This window comes from Canis aureus, chromosome 10 (genome assembly GCF_053574225.1).
Source record: "Canis aureus isolate CA01 chromosome 10, VMU_Caureus_v.1.0, whole genome shotgun sequence".
Lineage (NCBI taxonomy): Eukaryota > Metazoa > Chordata > Mammalia > Carnivora > Canidae > Canis > Canis aureus.
Genome location: NC_135620.1, coordinates 56,906,227 through 56,926,798, shown reverse-complemented (window position 1 = coordinate 56,926,798; position 20,572 = coordinate 56,906,227). Strand labels below are relative to the sequence as shown.

The 20,572-nt window shown below is 43.3% G+C and overlaps 1 long non-coding RNA gene across 7 annotated transcripts in view; it reads left to right on the top strand.

Annotated features, from left to right (window-relative positions):
- LOC144322504 (uncharacterized) overlaps positions 1 to 20,572 on the top strand; it is a 58,520-nt gene that overhangs the window by 2,621 nt on the left and 35,327 nt on the right. For 5 of the 7 annotated variants that reach the window (XR_013388147.1, XR_013388141.1, XR_013388146.1 and 2 more), the window contains exons 3-5: positions 6,464 to 6,611; positions 8,501 to 8,696; positions 19,224 to 19,381. This is a non-coding gene — a long non-coding RNA (uncharacterized LOC144322504). Of the gene's footprint in view, positions 1 to 6,463; positions 6,612 to 8,473; positions 8,697 to 19,223; positions 19,382 to 20,572 lie in introns of all 7 variants that reach the window. The other 2 variants (XR_013388143.1, XR_013388142.1) reach the window with 2 other exon arrangements.

Here is a 20,572-nt window from a genome sequence, read left to right as displayed (position 1 = left end):
CTCAGGTTGATGTCATGTGGATATTTCATATGGATGTGGTATCTGAAATCACTCTGGTCATTTCTTTTCTAGGTAGAGTGGGGATCTTAAAAGAACCTTGAAGATACCATTAAACCCCTGAGTCAATGCACCCTGGAGGTTATCCCACCAATAGACTTTGTTTTGTGAAATAATACATTTCTGTTATTTGCAACAGAAAGCTTTTTAACCAATACAATGAGGTCAGAGACATTGATCAGGGCTCTTGTAGTTTCAAGTGATAGAAAACTCCAACTGGCTTGAGAATAAAGGGGACATGATACTGTTTGCATAATATTAAAGATGGATTTTCACATCGGCAGAGGAATCTATGCAGATTATATGGATTTAGGAAAATATTTTTCTTAGAGTAGTTTAGATCCCATACTGACTTCAAGAATTATTATTTAGCTTTGGAATATTGTGTGTGTGTGTGTGTGTGAGAGAGAGAGAGAGAGAGAGAGAGAGAGAGAGAGGGAGGGAGGGAGAACATGTGCATACACTCATTCATGTGTGGGAAGAATGAATAGCCTTATCCCATACTGATGGAGACACATTGATGAGCACTGTCCTTGGAGTGCCCAAGCCCTTCCTTCCCATCCTGCCCCCTGTGTTGTTCTGCCTGCTGGGGCCCTGTGTGGTTATCTTAGACTCAGACTTTGGGAGGAATACTACTGGAGAGTTACTGTATACTATGGACCATCCTGACTTTGGGTTAGTCCCATTCCTGTGATAAGGGTTGAGCTTTTCCTAACTGGAAAAGTGGAGGCTCCTCTGATGAAGGACTGACAGAGGGGTTCCTGTCTCAGAGAAAGGAATGGGAAGCGGTCTTCAAGGTAAGAAACATGAGGAGACCCCTCTGTGCAGGGTTGCTATTTCTTTGTTTTGGACTCTTAGAAGAGCTCTATTTGGAATCCAGTTTCATGGCTGCAATTCCCTTGTTCTCTCTGGCCTTCAGAAGAGGCCATTAGGCATATAAAACCTTGTGGGTGGGTTGTGGGGTGTTGAGGATGGGCTGGGAACAGACAAGTGGCCTTTTCAACAGCTCTCACACCATGAAGCCCTGTAGTAGCAGCTGTATCATATGGCACATGACCGGTGAAAAGCAATTAGGAGGTCAAAAAGGAGCTGAGAGTGGTGGGCAAATTGAGATCCTTTGAGATCCATTCCTTAGTCTCCAGTAGGTCTCCATATATTTTCTTTTCAGGCTCCAGTATCAGAATTAGAGTAGATTGAGGGTGGGCCCAAGATCTAAGAGGACACATCTCCCCACCCAGCCGCCCCTCTGCCCTTTTGAGTCCTTCCAGAGCCACTCTCCAGAAATGGGGTCCCCTATTATCCTCAGAGTCTGAGCTGGGGGCCCAGGTGCCCACAGACTGGGTTATCTGTCCTCTACAAGGAACAGTGATGACTGTTACCTCTTCCCTTGTGCTGGGAGGCTTAGGGACTTAGTGTAGCTGTTGAAGAATAAAGCTATTTAAGTGGTGAGCATTACATTTTGATCCACCAGCCTATCTGTCTCCAAAACTCTCTTTTTTAGACACTATCAAGCAAAGGCTGCCAAGTGTTATTTATTTTTTCCTCCAAAAGGCTGCTACAGTTCCATGGTTAAATATGATACAAGAAGCCATTTTCTTCTGTGTTGTTGGGTTCTATTCTAACTCTCCTCACTGGGGCCATCAACTTAGAAGGTCTCTGGGTACAAGAGGAGGGGGCTGCTCCTTAGCCTGGCATTTAATACTTTTTTTCATGAATTGGTCCTAATTGTCCTTTTCAGACTTAGCTCCAGCTACTCCCCAGCACGTACTCTATTTTTTAAAAACAACAAAGTTGTCTCTATTTTTAAGTCCATAGACCCAAAATATCCCCCTTCCCATTCTGTTCCTGTCACCTAAAATACCCTATGTTTCCTTCATTGCAATCTTCCCTCTACATGTCTAAAGTCTACCTTGCTTTTATTCTTTTATTTTTTTAAAAATTATTTATTTAAATTTGATTTAATTAACATATAGTATGCTGTTAGTTTCAGGGATAGAAATTCGTGATTCATCACTTGCATATAACACCCAGTGCTCAATGCCCATCACCCAGTTACCCGATCTCCCCCACCTCCCCTCCAGCAACCCTTAGTTTGTTTCCTAGAGTTCAGCATCTCCTATGGTTTGCCTCCCCATTTTCATCTTATTTTTCCTTCCCTTCTATGTTCATCTGTTTTGTTTCTTAAATTCCACATAATGAATGAAGTCATGTGGTATTTGTCTTTCTCTGACTGACTTATTTCACTTAGCATAATAGCCTCTAGTTCCATGTATGTCCTTGCAAATGACAAGATTTCATTCTTTTTGAATGAAATCACATCTAATTTATCCATTCATCTGTCAATGGACATCTGGGTTCTTTCCATATTTTGGCTATTGTGTTCATCACTGCTATAAACATTGGGGTGCATGTGCCCCTTCAAATCACTATGTTGTATCCTTTGAATAAATACCTAGTAGTGCAACTGCTGGGTTGTAGCATAGCTCTATTTTTAACTTTTTGAGGAACCTCTGTACTGTTTCCAGAGTGGCTGCACCAGTTTGCATTCCCACCAACAATGGGAGAGTTCCCCTTTCTTTGCATCCTCACCAATATCTCTTGTTTCCTGAGTTGTTAATTTTGGCCATTCTGACCAGTGTGAGGTGGTATCTCATTGTGGTTTTGATTTGTATTTCCCTGATAATGAGTAATGTTGGGCATTTTTTCATGTGTCTGTTGACCATTTGTATGTTTTCTTTAGAGAAATGTCTGTTCATATCTTCTTCCCATTTCTTGACTAGATTTTTTGTTTTTTGAGCGTTGAGCTTGATGAATTCTTGATAGATTTTGGATACTAACTAAACTTTTACCTGCTATGTCATTGCAAATATCTTCTCCCATTTTGTCGGTTGCCTTTTAGTTTTGTTAATTGTTTCCTTTGCTGTGCAAAAGCTTTTTATCTTGATGAAGTCCCAATAGTTCATTTTTGCTTTTGTTTCCTTTGCCTTTGGAGATGGGTCTAGCAAGAATTGTTGTGGCTGAGGTCAAAGAGATTGCTGCCTGTGTTTTCCTCTAGGATTTTGATGGATTCTTGTCTTACATGTAAGTCTTCCATCTGTATGGTGTAAGAAAATGGTTCAGTTTTATTTTTGTGCATGTGACTGTCCAATTTTCCCAACACCATTTGTTGAAGAGACTGTCATTTTTCTATTGGATATTCTTTCCTGCTTTGTCAAAGATTATTTGACCAAGTCTACCTGGATTTTAAAGCCCAGGACAAATATCACCTGTCCCACAAAGCACTGCCAGAGTCATGACTGAAGTCATCAGAGAAACCTATGTTCAAATTTCAGCTCCACTACCACTAAACAGGTGACTTCAGACAAGCAGCAGCATCTCCCTGAATTTCATTATCTTTGTCTGAAAAGCAGAGATAATAACTCTCACCTTAAAGCATTGCTAAGAGGAATGGACACAATGTAGGTAAAGTGCCTGGCATATAGCAGGCATATAGCAGGTATTTACTGACAGGAGCTTCTCTCTCTGCCTTGCTGGGATAGTGGTTTGCTCAAGGGAATTCTTGGTTCATAATCTGTAGGGGCTCTCTCCACACTCTGCCTTGAAGGATTATGGCCAAGTATGCCTCAGACTAGCCTGGAATACTTGGCCCTGCTCTTTTATGGGTAAAAGCCTCAGGACTCACACACTGGCCCTTCTGCTCCAGTGTGCATGGTAGAGGTGCCGGCTGTAGACTCACTCAGCTTTTCTTCACCACCCCCCTTCTCTGGGCTTTTAGTAGAAATGAGGTAACTGGCCCATGGGCTGTATAAATTCTTAGGAGGGAGTAATCTCATCCAGTTTGGGAAGGCTTCCTAGAGCTCTCCATAGTGAAGATGTATCAAATGGAGTAAACATGGTAAGCAAAGGCAGAGAAGGCTTGAGGCCTGTCTAGGAAAAGGCAGGGAGTTAAATATGGCTGGAATATTGAATATATGATGGGAAATGGTGAGAGTGAGGCTGGGCAGTTAGGGTAGTGCCAGATTGGAGGTCTTACTTTTACCCTAGACAACGGGAGCTACTGAAGGTGTTTGTATGATGTAATGGCAGTGCCCACGATGCAATTTGGAAGAGAACTTTGGGGGCAGCATGGATATGTTGGAGGAAGCAAGACTCAATGCAAGGGGTTCATGCAACAGTCAGGATCTAGGGAAGAAGGGCCTAGAGAAACCAGATTTGGGAAAGCAAGATGAAGTGAGAGTTTCCCTCTAAGGGCATGGACTCCTTTGTGCCTGCCTTCCTCTTTGAGTTTCCCAGTTTCACAGACTCACATAGGAGCTGACCCTCTCGTCTGGGAGCCAGGGGTGGGACTATTTCTCTTCCTCTCTATTCTGGCCTCACCTTGGTCCCAGTGATACCCTTGGTTGCTCCTTTGCTGATATTGTTAACCCTTTCTATACTGAACACAACTTTTCTACTTTAATCTTACCTGAAGTAGCTCTAGCCTCCTAACAGTTCTCTCTGCCTCCATTCTTACCCCCACAATCTAATATCCACCCAAGCAGTCAGAGGTGTCCTGTAAAATACAAGTCAATAACGTCACTTCTGGGACTTGGGTGGCTCAACTGGTTGAGCATCCAACTCTTGATTTCAGCTCAGGTCATGATCTTGGGGTATCAAGATTGAGCCTGGTGTTGAGCTCTGTGCTGGGCATGAAGTCTGCTTAAGATTCTCTCTCTCCAAAAAAAAAAAAAAAAAGATTCTCTCTCTCCCTCTCTCTCTGCCCCTCTCCCCACCTCTCTCTCTTCTAAAAAACAGAAACAAAAAACAATCACTTCTATGCCCAGAATTCCCTGGTGGCTCTTCACACAAAGTAAAAGCTATATCCTTACAATGGCCCTCTCTGCTCTGACTCCCTCCTTGCCATTCTCCTGAAATCATTCACTCCTACTCACCTACCCCAGGCTTCTCACAGAACCTCTGACATGCGTGGCATTCTCCTGCCCCAGGGACTTTGCACTTGTTCTTCCTTCTGCCTGAAACATTCTTCCGTATGGGTGCCCTTGACTCTTCCTTCCCCTCATTCATGTATTTGCCCAGATACTACTTTCTCTGATCATCCTATTTAAAGTTATAACCACTCCCCTTCTTGCTTGCACTTCTGATCTGTTTCCTTGCTTTTGGTCTTTCCATACACAAATCACATTCTAACAGTTGTCTTATTTGCAGTGTTTATTTTCTGTCTCCCTCTACCACAAAGAAAGTGATCTCAAGAAGGATTTCATCTGGGCAGCCCCAGTGGCTCAGCGGTTTAGTGCCGTCTGCAGCCCAGGGTGTGATCCTGGAGACCCTGGATCGAGTCCCAGGTCAGGCTCCCTGCATGAAGCCTGCTTCTCCCTCTGCCTGTGTCTCTGCCTCTCTCTCTCTCCTCTCTATGTATTCTCATGAATAAATGAATAAAATATATTTAAAAAAAGAAGGATTTCACCTGTTTAGTTTTCTGCATATCCTCCAGTGTCCAGAACAGTGCCCTCCTAGTAGGGCGCTCAACAAACTGAATGAATGAATGAATGAATGAGAGTGAAGGCTCTCTGCAGGAGTCCTGAGAGCCACTGTGAGCTGTCCCTGGTACTGCCCTGCCCTGGCCCCTCCCTGTCCTTTAGGCAGCTCTGCGCTGGCCTCAGCTTATGTGGTCAGTCACAGTTCTGCTGGCTCTGTCGCTCCTCACTCCTCAGCTACTGAGTCAGCCAGGTAGAGGGCAGAGGAGGAAGCCACAGGACATCAAATGAGGGGTTTGAAGGCCTACGAAGTCAACTCTCAAGGGCCCTCAGGATCAAGTCCAAATTCCTTGGCATGTGTTATAAGGCTCCTGCCTTGCTCTCCCGCCCATCCCTGTACTGCTTCCTCCTACAGCCTTGTTCTCAGTCTCTTTTTGTTCTTTGAATAGTGCATTCTGTTCTGTTTCTTGAACACCTATGGCTCCAAAGTTCATGCTGTCCTCTCCCTCTGATTCCTTGTTTGACTAACTCTCAGTCAGCCTTCAGATTTTATCTCAAAGGTTACCTTCCCTAGTAGGCCTTGATTCCCAGACAAGCTTCACACCCTCTTGGGGCTCTGACCTCCCCTTTGGCGACAGTTGTTATGCTTGTAATTATTCTTAGTTGCTTTACTCCCCGGTAGACTGTGAGGCTGTGAGGGATGGCTCCAGGTCTGTTTGGTTTCCCTCTGTACCTTTGGAGCATGGCACACAGAAAGGGTTCCCTAAAGACCATAGGGGGAGAGGGAAGCCAGATGAGGCAGTCCAGAAAGAACATAGGGTCTGGGATCCAAATGACCTGGGTCCCCATCCCAGCTCTGTCATATACAGTCTGTGTGACCATGGGTAAGTGACAACTCCTCTCTGAGCCTTCATTTCTCATCTCTAAAACAGATAATACAGCTGCATCATAGCTGTTGGAGCAACAACATGTGATGCTGAGCAAATACTTGGTACTTAGAAGGTACTGACTATATGGCATCTACACTGGTGGTGAAATTATGAAATTCTTGTAATAATCTCTCACTGTTCAGCTTCTGTGGTAAGTACTCCCAAGTCAACTGTCTTATTTCATTTTTAGAATAGTTTGTGGAGGAGGGATACTGAAAGTGGAGAGGGTAAGCCACTTGCTCAGGGTCACCCTAGCATCCTAGGACTGGGCTGAGATTGGGCCAGGCAGCAAGACTCTGGAGCCCCAACACTCTATGCTTTGTATTTTGGTTACTTGGATACACATCTTCCATATTGTCAAGGGCAAACATTGTGTCTAATTTACTATGAAATCCTTAATTCACAGTGCAATCTGACAGAGAGCACGTAGTTGGCGACTATTTGTTGAGTAAGTAAGCATATGAGTTTTCCATGACTCTCTCTATTCACCCAGCTCTCTCTGGCTGCTCAAGTCAGAGCAGGACCCCTGGACTATCTCCCACTGGTCGTTTGGGCAGGGCCAAAGCAGGCTCCAGAGAGGCAGTGTGCCCTTGGAGGAAGTGGCCGTGGACATCACTGGAGCATGTCCCTGGCTCCGCTGAGAGACAAGTCAAGTGTCCCCTGGAGCCCTGACCACCCCTCTTTCTCAGTACCTGCTTGGGTATCCACTCACCTGTGATGTCTAGGTCAGGAGAAGTGCTGGAGAGAGTGTTGTATGCAGCCAAGCACCCTAGGATCCCCATGCTTGGCTTCACCCAGGGGCTCTGGGGCTTGGATGCCATCTCTGAGTTCTGGGGCAGCTAGGACAGCCTCCTAAGAGACATTTCAGTCTTGGATCCTTCAGGCACATGGAGTTCTGGTCCAGAGACTCTTCTCCTGGTCACTCTCTGGTGGAATTTGATTTATTGGGGACTCTGAAGTGAGAACCTAGAGTGTTTGTCTCATTTTGTTAATTGTGAGTACTTCCTGCCTTATGTCTATTTCCTTTTGAATCTAAGGCACGTAGAACAGTGAAAAAAACCCAAAGGAAAGTGTTGGAGAACCTGGATTTTGTCTCAACTTTGGTTCCCACTGTGTGTATCCTGGGAAAGGTGCTTCCCCTTGCTGGAACTTAGCTTCTGAGGTTGAGACATACATTACTGGGAAGAAAATTCAAAGATACCCCTTCCTTCCCAACCACAGATAAGCAGGCAGCTCATGAGAATATAAAGACCACTGAATTCTGAATCAGGAGACTTCTGTGACCTTTGGCAAGTTGCCTAACCTTATGGAGACTTGGTTTTCCCATCCATAAAATGAGGATAGCATATACTTTCCAGCCTACCTCCTAGGTGGTTGGGGGCTCTGGAGATTGTCATAAATGTCGAAGTGCCTACTAAGTATGAGGGAGGTGACAGTGATCCCAGCTTTAAGTATCTACACTTAAAATCATTAAATCAATTAATATTTCTCAAGCCCATTCACAGCAATTCGCTGAATGCTAAGACACATCAATATATATCTAAGGGTTTAGAACTTGAGGTTTCTGAGCCTTTTGCTTTCTAAAAATCCCAAATATAATAATCCTAAGATATCATTGCTGTAATCACCCAGAAAAGTTTCCAGAGGGCTAAAGAAAGTCAGAGAACACGAGGAGGCGATGTCAAACAAGGCAGAGGGGCAAAGTCAGCCATTACCAAGGGCCCACTGGATGCTTGGTACTATGTATGTGTGATGTCCTTCAGTCTTCAAGACAATTTCCAAAAGACAGGTGGGCAGTAGCATAGTCCACAGGGAAGAAGACTAAAGTATGGGAAGCTGGATATGGATCCAGACCCTGCAGGTTCCCTAGCTCTGATGTTTTGATGGATTGACTGACTTGTTCATCCCTGTTTTCTTTTACTCCACGAATACTTGTGCTTGTGTTTGAACAGAGGGATTTGACTTTTTGTCTGAGCCTCACTCTTTTGCTTCCTCCTCACTGGACTCCTCAAGCTGACTGGGTCTTTCCTGTCTCACAAGGAGACACGTCAGAGATCAGCCTGCAATGTCCACAATAGCCAAACTGTGGAAGGAGCCTCGGTGTCCATCGGAAGATGAATGGATAAAGAAGATGTGGTTTATGTATACAATGGAATATTCCTCAGCCATTAGAAACGACAAATACCCACCATTTGCTTCAACGTGGATGGAACTGGAGGGTATTATGCTGAGTGAAGTAAGTCAATCAGAGAAGGACAAACAGTGTATGTTCTCATTCATTTGGGGAATATAAATAGTGAAAGGGAATATAAGGGAAGGGAGAAGAAATGTGTGGGAAATATCAGAAAGGGAGACAGAACATAAAGACTCCTAACTCTGGGAAATGAACTAGGGGTGATGGAAGTGGAGGAGGGCGGGAGGTGGGGGTGAATGGGTGACGGGCACTGAGGGGGACACTTGACGGGATGAGCACTGGGTGTTATTCTGTATGTTGGTAAATTGAACACCAATAAACATTATTTTATTAAAAAAAAAAAAGAGAGAGATCAGCCTGGGTGCAGGCTCCAGGAGCCTGGTCAGCATCAGGAAGTGAAGGGAAGGAACCTGCCAAGGAAAGGGGGTTGTCAAGGGTAGGCTTTGACCCCACCCTCAATAATATCACTTTATGTCTCAAGATCCTTGCTAATGTGATCAGGGAATTTGTACTGCTGAATGAAGCTTCTGTTTAGAAATGAAAAGATATTTGTGGTGAGGAAAATGCTGGGTGTCATTATGGTAGAGTCCTTGCCCATAAGTCCCTGCCCATACAGTAGGGCATGTAATGGGAAGTGCATAAGACTGGAGTTCAGTCCCAGTTTGATAGCCTACTGACCATACGACCTTGGACAAGTTACTTTGTCTCTTGGAACCTCATTGTCTCATCTGTGGAGGGACCGGTGTACAGGTGGTTATGTAATTTTACATATAAAGACTTGGATTAGCTGGTACAGAGAAAAGGCTCCATAAATGTTGGCTGTTATCTGTAAGTGGAATGAGAATTCCGTGGCTACTGTCACGTGAGGCAAGAGATAATTACAACTTACACTGTCCAAACTTCAACTCTACTTTGGGGTCAAAAGTTGACAATAATCTCTGGTGATTTAGTAGAAGATTTATTTTTTGGGTAGCAAGTTACTCATTCATATTCCATCCATGCTATAAGGGCCTAGAGAGGTCATGAAGCTGTAGGTTCATAAATTCTAAAGATAATGATGATAATACTACTACTACTGAGCAGTCATTGAGCAGTTATTTATGCCAGGCTCTGCACTAGGCATCACATGTACATTTTCTCATTTAATTGCATCATCCTCATTAAATAGGTATTAACATGATTCCCATTTTCAGGTGAGGAAGCCAAGGAACAGAGAAAATAAGCAACTTACTGTGTCGTCTCAGCAGCAAACAGAGTCAAACAGGCTAGTTCAAACAGACTCAATGAAAAGACTACTTATAGGGGAGTAACAGCATTAAGGAGATACACCAGAGATGTTTGAGAAACCCAGAGCTAGCCACAGTGTCAAGGGTCAAAGAGAGGGTATGGAGTCACCAGTGTCCAGGGAGGGCTGGAGCTGCGGGGGAGGATTGCCCCACAGGAGCCATAGTCTCGAAGAGCTGCAGCTATTACCCAACAGTAGGTGCCCAAACATGGGCGCACAATGGGACTACACTGTGGTCACTCTCTCCTCTCATCCTCTATCTCAGGGCGATGCCTCCTATGGCCAAACCCACCTGGAAGCCAGCAGCATGGGAACCTGGGAAATGTGGTCTACAGGGTCAGCGTCTCAGGACAGAGAGCAGGATAGAAAAGGGCTGGGACAGGATCAAGGGATAGGAATGGTGCATGTGAAAAACAGCACATTTGCCTGAAGCCTCTTTGTTAATAAGATGCAAATCTTGGTCTAAATGCTTAACAGGACCTGGCAGGTCACATGAGGACAAGAGGGGACTATAGTGATCATGTCACTCTGCCCCATCGTGAGAGGCCCTCTACTGTTCAATTCCAGCTCCTCGTTGCCATCTGGGAGGTAGACTCAGTGTTGCCAAAGCTTCTTATTTTTAAGAGAAGCTGAAAATATGGATTTCAATATAATGCCTTTCATTCTTAACTATTGGCTAATAATTCTAGCTTAAAATCATACTAATAAGTGGATAAAGGAACTGTGGTCCATCCATACAATGGAATATTACCCATCAGTAAAAAGACATACACTATCAAGTCATGACAAGACATGGGGGAAATAAGTTCATATTGCTGAGCGAAAGAAGCCAGTCTGAGAAGGTTATATACTGTAGGATTCCAAGCATATAATATTCTAGAAAATTTTATAGACAATGAAAAGACCAGCGGTTGCCAGGGGTTTGGGAGAAGAAGAGAGTATGAATAGATGAAACACAGGAGATTTTTTTTAGGGCAATGAAATTATTCCTATGCTACTATAATGGTGAATATGCGAGTGACATTATGCATCTGTCACAACCCATGGAATTGACCAACACAAAGACTGAGCCCTAATATAAATTATGGGCTTTAATCCATAATAATAGGAATATGTTGGTTCATTAGTTGCAACAAAAGTACCTTATTAACACACCATGTTAATAATAGAAAAAGCTATCGATGTGGAGGTAGGGAGAAAAGGCATAGGGGACTCAATTCCACTCAATTTTCTGTAAACCTAAAACTGCTTTAAAAGTGAGGGCTGTTGGGGAATCCCTGGGTGGCTCAATCATTTAGCACCTGCCTTCGGCCTAGGGCATGATCCTGGAGTCTCAGGATCGAGTCCCACATCAGGCTCCTGCATGGAGCCTGCTTCTCCCTCTGCCTGTGTCTCTGCCTGTCTCTCTGTGTCTCTCATGAATAAATATAAACAACAACAACAAAAAAGTGAGGGCTGTTTAAAAAAATACTGAAAGTGCCCTGTGGGCCAAATACAACACGTCCACTGCATCTGGCTACTAGTTTGTGACTTCTCACCTAATCCAACACACTCATCTTTACAGATAGGAAAACTAAAGACCAGGAGAGGGGAGTGGCCCTGCCTGTCTACAAAACAAAGTGAGAATGAAGCATCTCAGGATGCTGGGGATCTTCCCAACAAAGGGAGAACACCCCATCCCGCCTCCAGAGGTCTGCTTGTGGAAGAAGAGGCTCTGTCTAGGCTAGCTGAGCTGAAATGCCCCAGCAGGTAATGAGAGCCTCCAAGAGCCCAGATGCTCTTAGCGTCCATGTTTATTTAGCCAGAGACTAGGCTCCCTCCCAGCTTGGCCTGGATCAGACTCACTGAATTGGATGCAGAAAGGAGTGGATGCTTGTGACCCTTGTATGTGCCTTAGAGCAGGACAAGACTCAGAAGACAGGAGCTGCCATCTACAGGGCCCAAGTCTGGAGCTCAGGGACCATGATGATGTTATGATAACATCAGACAGTTGAGGAAGATTAGACGATTTTTCAGCCCCTTTATATATTCTTTTCTAATTCTTTTCTTCCCATCAGGGGTACAAAGCAGGTAGGATAGAGGTCATAATTCTGGTTTTATGGATGAGTAAACAGATGAAAGAGAGGTTAAGTGAGTGCCTTACATTGACATAGCCAGTGAGTGGCAGAGCTGGCATTTGAATCCAGACCTTCTTTTAAATATTAAGAATTACCTTTGCCTAGAGACAAAAAGAACTGTTCATAAACACTACTGCATGTGGTAAATGTGTTTCTCATGGAAGGAGAAGTTAGCTTTCTGGAACTACATGTATATGAGAGTTTAACAAATAATTAAAAGTCATAGATGATGGGAGCCAGGTTTCTCACTTTGGAGAGGAAGCCACACGTGAACATACGGAAGACTAGATTGAACCCTGTTGGGAATAGACTAGAGTTGGAGGTATCAGTATGGATTTATGTCTATTTTAATATATATACAAGATGGATAGAAGAACAAATATAGCTTTGCATGTACTTATGAGTTAGTAATTTCCTTGCTCTGTCTGCTGAGGGAGCAGTGACACCCCAGTAGCCATGAGCACACTCAGAGTCTAGATCTTGGTTACCAGATGCCATTTTCCAATAAAAGGAGCCAAGTTCCCTGGAGAAATGGCCAGTTCTAGTACTGAGTCAGGGAAAATACAAGATGATCCTAAAGCCTAAGGTAGTGCCAGAAAGTAAGGAAGTATTTAAAAAAAAAAGGGGGGGGGATCCCTGGGTGGCTCAGCGGTTTAGCGCCTGCCTTTGGCCCAGGGCGCGATTCCGGAGTCCTGGGATCGAGTCCCACGTCGGGCTCCTGGCATGGAGCCCGCTTCTCCCTCTGCCTGTGTCTCTGCCTCTCTCTCCTCTCTCTATGACTATCATGAATAAATAATAAAAAAAAATAAAAAAAAATAAAAAAAAGACCAGACATATCAAAAGGACATGAGTCAACCCAAAAGAGCCTCCATTGGCTAAAGTAAATACACATAATATGGATTATAACTAAAAGAGATACAAAAATAAATATCCATGAGTCCATATAGGCAGAAAGCAAGTAAGCCAACAAGCAAGCAAGCAAACCAACCAAATCCTTTTAATCCTTCCTTTTAAAATAGCTCCAAATAATAAATATAGAAGGAATGAGGGAAATAGAAAATCACCTTTAGAACCCCACAGTAATAATTGCAAGATCCACTGATGATGATAAAATTGGTGGGCACAACCTTAAGGAGAAACAGAATATTTGTACAGCCTCAAGGGGACCTCTCCCCAAATGTAGTTTTGACATAGGTCCACAAAATCTTTGATATTTCTCCCTTAGGAGGAGAGACTGAATTCCTGAGCCGTTGAACTTTGAGTGTAGTGTAAGCTGAACTTAGTCACCTTCTTTTCTGAGCAGAGTATGGAAAGAGGAAAGTAGTAATGTATAGTGCAGAATCATGGCAGGCACTACCTTACCAACTGATCAAATTAACCTCACGAGTAATGACATTGTTTATGTCATACCTCTGTTATGATGCAAGGAGGAGGGAACTTCACCTGTATAGACAATCTTCTGAAAATGCATTAGCTCTGTCATGTCATGAGAAAACATCAGACAAACCCAAGTTGAGGATATTCTACAAAATATCTGAGCAGTGCTCTCCAAAAATGTCAAGATAATGAAAAAAAAAAAAAAGAGACTGAGAAACTGTCACATATTGGAGGTGTGTAAGGAGGCATGGTGCCTAAATATAATGTGTGACCAATTCCAATTGGATTTTGGAACCAAAAAGAAGGACCTAAGTGGAAAAATTGGCAAAATTTCAGTGAATTTATAGTTTAATGTACAGTTAATTTCTTAGCTTTGATAATTGTACAATAGTTACATAAGATGTTAATATCAGGAGAAGTTGGATGAAAGGCACATGGGAACCCTCTGTTCTTTCTTTTGAAGCTCTTCTGTAAAAAGTTTTCCAAAATAAAAAAGAGTTATAAAAAAGAATAAAATAAATATAATATAAATAAAATATATTTGTTGTACAAAGATGTTGTACAAAGGAAATCTCAAAACCAATGAGAACTCACCCCTACTGTATAGTTTTAACATATTAACTGTCAAAATTAAGCCACTTCAGGTCTCAGATCTGATTTACTTGACATTATTCCATATTGATCCTTCTTTTTTTTTTTTTAATTTTATTTATTTATGATAGTCACATAGAGAGAGAGAGAGAGAGAGAGGCAGAGACACAGGCAGAGGGAGAAGCAGGCTCCATGCACCGGGAGCCCGACGTGGGATTCGATCCCGGGTCTCCAGGATCGCGCCCTGGGCCAAAGGCAGGCGCCAAACCACTGCGCCACCCAGGAATCCCAACATATTGATCCTTCTGACAGCCAGGAAGATGAAGTCAGATATTTACTGTGATGCCCATTGTACTGAGATACAGATAATAGAACCGAGACACAGATAATAGTACCCACCTTCTCATTGTATATGTGGGAGAACTCTAGCCCAGAGAAAGGGTAAGGTTTGCCCCTGGTCTCATAGGTTAGGGGGCCAGCTCAGGACTAGAGCTTCTATCTGCACATCCTTAAAACTATCTTGGCTGCTATTTCAGGGCATCTGCAGACAAAGCTTAGATTTGGACTATTTGGGAAGGCAAAGAAAAGCAAAGGAGAATAATTCTCATCTTGCCCCCACCCCCTTCTCACCTTTGAGTTAAGCAATAAAGCTGAAAAGATCCTTCAACAAACAAATCCTTTCTCATTATAGAATCCACAGGCACATCAGCTCTTAGGAAACCTGAAAGGCAAGCTCCTTAGGAAGGAGGTCTGTTCGTACATGCCTGCCCGAGTGCCCTCTTCGCTGTTCACTCTCAAGGAGGCAGAATGTCTGCTGTGGGAGCAACAGCTCACTGGACACTCAGGTTCCCTAGACCCCCACAGACGGGCAGTTGGGGCTGATGGGAGCAGTAGGCTTCTAGGAAGGCACACTGGCCAAGGCACAGTCTACACTTACCTATTCCAGAGTTGAATTTCGTCAGTGTTGGAAAATGCTCTGAAGTGTTCATTGCTGATGAGAAAAGGCATTTATGGGGGCAGGCCCGTGTGGGCAAACAAATGAATATTGTCCCCATGCTAGAGGATGAGTCCTTTTTTCTTCAACAAATAAACAAACAAAGCGAAGCCTCATTGTCCCTTTCAAGCTGTGAGAAAACTGGATTCGTAGGAAATGGTTTTGCTCCTGAAATTGGGGCCAGGAACTTTGGGCAAGGTTTTGGGTACACGAAGAGGTGGGATTGCCTTCAAGAAGGAAAATATTTGGTTATGTTGTAGAAAGGCAGAGAAAAGACCCCACTCAGCCCATCTTATCTGAGAGATGGAGAATGCTTTCTCCATTTGCATAAACAAAATATTAAAGCTTTTTGTTTGAGAAGCCTATACCTCAGAGGAAAGGAATGCAATCATTCCGGTAATTAACAATTTCCCCCACAACTGTGGTTTGCATCATGCGGGATCTTCTCATTTTCATCCTCTTGGGTCCCAGAAAATAATGTTTCTTCTTCAGGGCCCCATGGCGGAGAGATGGTATTGACAAGAAGACTTTGCATACTTATGATGTCAGAGGCCAAAGTTTCAACTCCTAGCTGATCAGCTTTTAAGATAAAGAAATATGGTAGAATTCAGTGAAAGATTCTGTTACTGTCACATCAATCTGGGCTTGAATCCTGTTCCTTCTTGGTAGCTGTGTGACTTATCTCCATAGCATTGGCTAACCTCTCAGTATCTTTGTTTTTTCCTCTTTAAATTGGCATAATAACTCCTCCTTAATGGCACTGGTGGGGAACACCTCCCACCTCCCACCCCCCACCCAGAGAGTTCCATCATATAGGAGCCACTCAGAAGATATTCTTTGGGAATATCTCTTGACTATCTTCTCTCTAATTTACTCTTAAGTAGTCTTGTTTTTCAAAAAAAAAAAAAAAAAAGTAGTCTTGTTTTCCAGGAATATGTGTTTATCACTGATTCCCTTTTATTTCCCTCAGATAAGCAAGAACTTATCTTTGCCTGTTCTATATATATATATATAACTGCCATATGGAGCTATGGAATTTAATTTTAATAATAGCTTTCAAAACATGCAGCAGATTAACCACAACTTTCTACTCTGAGCAGAAGCCAATCACAGTATAACCATCTCTACCTCTTCTTTGTAGGAATCACAACCGTTTTAAGTTGCTAATTAATTGTGAAATGAATTGTTCAATGATGACTTGTCTTACTGGAATGTAAGCTTTATGCAGGTAGGGTTAGAAGGGACAGTGTCTGTCATCTTTATTGCCATATCACTCATACGAGGTAGGGGTTAGCACGTGTACGTACACGTGTGTGTATGTGAGATCCAATAAGTATTTGCATGAACAAATGAATTAATAAATAACAAACTTTGGAACAAAACCAATCAACAAAAGGAAGATATATTGGAAGGAAAATATTTCACACGATATTATGGAAGATGACACAGTGCACTGGCTTTTACTTAAGTTTTGACTGAATTGCTTATGACAGTTTAGCTATAAACCATGAGCGATGACTACAGGCATATCACTAAAATTGATGGCTTCAAATCCCAAGTCTGTCACTTCCTAGCTGTGTGGCTTTAGACAACTAAATCCTTTTATACCTCTGGGCTTTCATTTTTCCAGCCATAAAATGAAAAATAATATTTATCTCAGGGTTTTGCTGTGAGCATTACAGATAATGTAAATGATGCTTTCACAAAGTGCCTGCCATGTAGGACCTGTTTGGTAAAGACAGCACTTTTGAGAGGTAGTATAGTATAGTGGTTAAGAACATAGCTTTTGGGGTTATAGTGCCTGGGTTCAAATGCTGATTGTATTATTTATTAGTTGTGTGACTACACAAGCTACCTATGTATTTGTGACACTTTTCTTCTCATCTGCAATATGGAGATGATGATGATACCTATCCTTATGGTCACTGTAAGATTTAAATAAATTAATATAGATAAAATGCTTAGAGCAGTGTTTGGGGTTTGACTGTGTGTACACACACACATATGTATGTTAAACATAAGTGTTGCTCTTATTCTTTGATAGCAAATATTTATCCTTTGAAGAATTAGTCATTTTCAGAAGCAGCCAGTTTTTGGTAAAAAAAAAAAAAATGTTTTCTTTATTTATTCATTTAGTCACATTTCTTTAGCCCTAAATGTCAGTAGCCAGGAAATCAAGCATGATTTGGACACTACCTTTGCTCTTGAGGAGTCTCTGGCCAGATCGAGGGGATAGCTAAGTACAACGGCAGTTACAAGAAAGGACAGAAAGAGCCTTGGAGCAGTAGGCAGGAGGGTTGACTTCTATTTCCACTCTGCTTTGAACTTGCTGTGTGGCTTTGGACAAGTCCAGTTCCCTCTGGGCCTTTGTCCCTTTGTGTTGGAGGAGTTAATTTTTTTTTCTTCTTCAAGATTTTATTTATTTGAGGGAGAGCACAAGCAGGGAGAGTGGGAGAGGAAGAAGCTGAGCAGGGAGCCTGATGTGGGACTCAATCCCAGGACCCTGGAGTCATGACTTAAGCCGAAGGCAGATGCTTCACCCACTGAGCTACCCAGGTGCCCCAACAATCTAATTTTTATTTATTTATTTATTTATTTATTTATTTATTTATTTATTTATTTATTTATTTATTTATCTATTTATTTATTTATTTATTATTGGAGTTCAATTTGCCAACATATAGCATATCACCCAGTGCTCATCCTGTCAAGTGCCCCCCTCAGTGCCCGTCACACAGTCACCCCATCCCCGCGCCCACCTCCCTTTCTACCACCCCTTGTTCGTTTCCCAGAGTTAGGAGTCTCTCATGATCTGTCACCCTCACTGATATTTCCCACTCATTTTCTCTCCTTTCCCCTTTAATCCCTTTCACTATTTTTTATATTCCCCAAATGAATGAGACCATATAATGTTTGTCCTTCTCCGATTGACTTACTTCACTCAGCATAATACCCTCCAGTTCCATCCACGTTGAAGTAAATGGTGGGTATTCGTCATTCCTAATGGCTAAGTAATATTCCATCATATACATAGACCACAGCTTCTTTATCCATTCATCTTTTGATGGGCATCGAGGCTCCTTCCACAGTTTGGCTATTGTGGACATGCCTGCTATAAACATTGAGGTGCAGGTGTCCCAGTGTTTCACTGCATCTGTATCTTTGGGGTAAATCCCCAGCAGTGCAATTGCTGGGTCGTAGGGTAGTTCTATTTTTTAACTCTTTGAGGAACCTCCACACAGTTTTCCAGAGTGGCTGCACCATTGCACATTCCTACCAACAGTGCAAGAGGGTTCCCCGTTCTAAATTTGATGTGATCTGTGGAAGCCTCCTGCTTTGTGGTCTCCAGATCTTAGGGAGTTTTTTTTCCCCCCAACAATATGGTGCTGCTGCTAGCACTATCCTTTGAAACCTGTGCGGCCTCTACAGGAAGGTGTGTGAATTCCACCTTCTGAGAGGTTTCCAGACTACCACCCCCACTAGCCAGTCTTAAGTAAAGGCCTTTCTTGGCCCTGAGGAAAGAGTCAGAAATCTGCTCCCTGCCTCCTTGGCTGTTCAAAGAGCACTTGCCACGATCTGGGCCTCAGAACCCCATGTGTACAGTAAAGAGGCTCTGCTCAGAGGTCTCCAGGGTTCCCTCAGCAGCTCCATCCCATGCCGTCAGGTTGTTAGGACAATAGGAGGGGATATTTTCTAGCCCAGCATTTTACAAACTGTTTAGGGAAACTTTACATTCTGTGAGATATTAATAGCATTCAGTAGAACAAAAGGTGGTGGTGAAAAGGGGGTTGTTCTGGACTTCAATATTTAGTTAAATTTAAATAAGAATCCTCAGGATGTTTAACATGTTAATTATACCTTGAATTTCCTCAAAGAAAAATGCGGTAGACAGATAAAAGTAGGCTCACAAAGTGGCTGAGAGCACCAGCTAGGTTTTGAATCCTAGTTCTGCTACTTTCTAGCTGTGTGACCATGGAGAAGTTCACTAGCCTCTTTGACCTGCAGCTTTAGCACTGTTATGGGGCTGAAATGCAGCATTTCATGCAAAGTGCTGTGCCTGAAATACAAACACTCAGTACATGCGAGATCATTATAATATTGTCCATGTGGCTCTTTTGTGGAGGAATAGTTATAAGCATCTCTTAGGGTGCTGTTATTCCATGAGCACAGTTTGGGAAAATACTGATTGTTCTGCTTGTTTTGAGCACTATGCTGATTCGTCACCCTGACATTGAAAGATTCCTGTGAACACCTGCCCACCTCTTTATCCACTTGTGCTGATCACAGTGTCTTGGGGCATGATGGACATAGAGCTTGGACACTGAGTACAGGGGCCTGAAAACTCAGATGAGCCCAGAGAAGGGTGAGTAGGCTGGTGTGGTGGCAGCAGGGGCATCTGAGAGGTAATCGTAAAGGATGGCGCTGGAGAGGTGGGCTTGGGGAATGTTGTGGGAGGCCCCAAGGCCAGGATAAAGAATTGAGGCTTTACCCTGTGGTGACAGGGGATTGTGCTGGAGGTGTTTGGGCATGGGTGCTTGCTCCACAGTGCACAGAGGTACTGCATCCTGCTCTGCATTGTCTCACTTTCTCTGCCCTGGGCCTCCAGGGCACTTCTTGGAGGGCAACAGCATGAGCGGCTGAACCAGGAGGCAAGAGACACAGATAAGAGCATTGGCCTCCTCTCAGCCCTGGGTTCCCAGGACACAGCATTTTGCCTCTCCATGTCTCAACTTACACTTCTGTGAAATGGGAAGAATCACCATTCCTGAGCAGCCTAACCTATAGAGCTATAGTAAGGGTTCAATGAAATAAAATATTTCAACAAGCACCTTTGGTTGAGATCCCATTACATACCAGGCCCTGTGTTCAGGCTGGAAGAAGACAGAGAAGAACAATATTGATCTCTGCTCTGGAAAAGCTCACAATGTGCTGGCTACAGTACGGGCAAGATAAGTGGTATAGTCAAGTCAAACCCATGAAAGGGCCCTTCATCCATTGTGGAGGCTGGGAAGGCTATGAGAGGAGGGAGGCATTCAGGAAGGTTCTCCAGAGGGGGTGATGGCTCAGCTGAGTCCAGGTATCTGTGATAGTTAATGGATGAAGAAAGAAGTTAAGGCTCCAGGGAGAGGAACAAAGGTATGAAAAAAGATATGGAGGAATGAAATGCCATGGTCTACATGGGCAAATAAGTAGCAAGTGGTATTATTAGGGCACTACATTTGAGCTATGGAAAAAGACTTAATGGACACTACTGGCAGGAGCAATGCTTCCATTTAAACAGTGAATATAGGGGATCCCTGAGTGGCTCAGCGGGTTGGCGCCTGCCTTTGGCCCAGGGCGCGGTCCTGGAGTCCCGGGATCGAGTCCCACGTCAGGCTCCTGGCATGGAGCCTGCTTCTCCCTCTGCTTGTGTCTCTGCCTCTCTCTCTCTCTGCCTCTCTCTCTCTCTATGTCTATCGTGAATAAATAAATAAAATCTTTTAAAAAATAAAAAAATAAACGGTGAATATAGTCTAAAGCTAAAGAAGCACAGCTGTAACTGGAGAATTTGGGG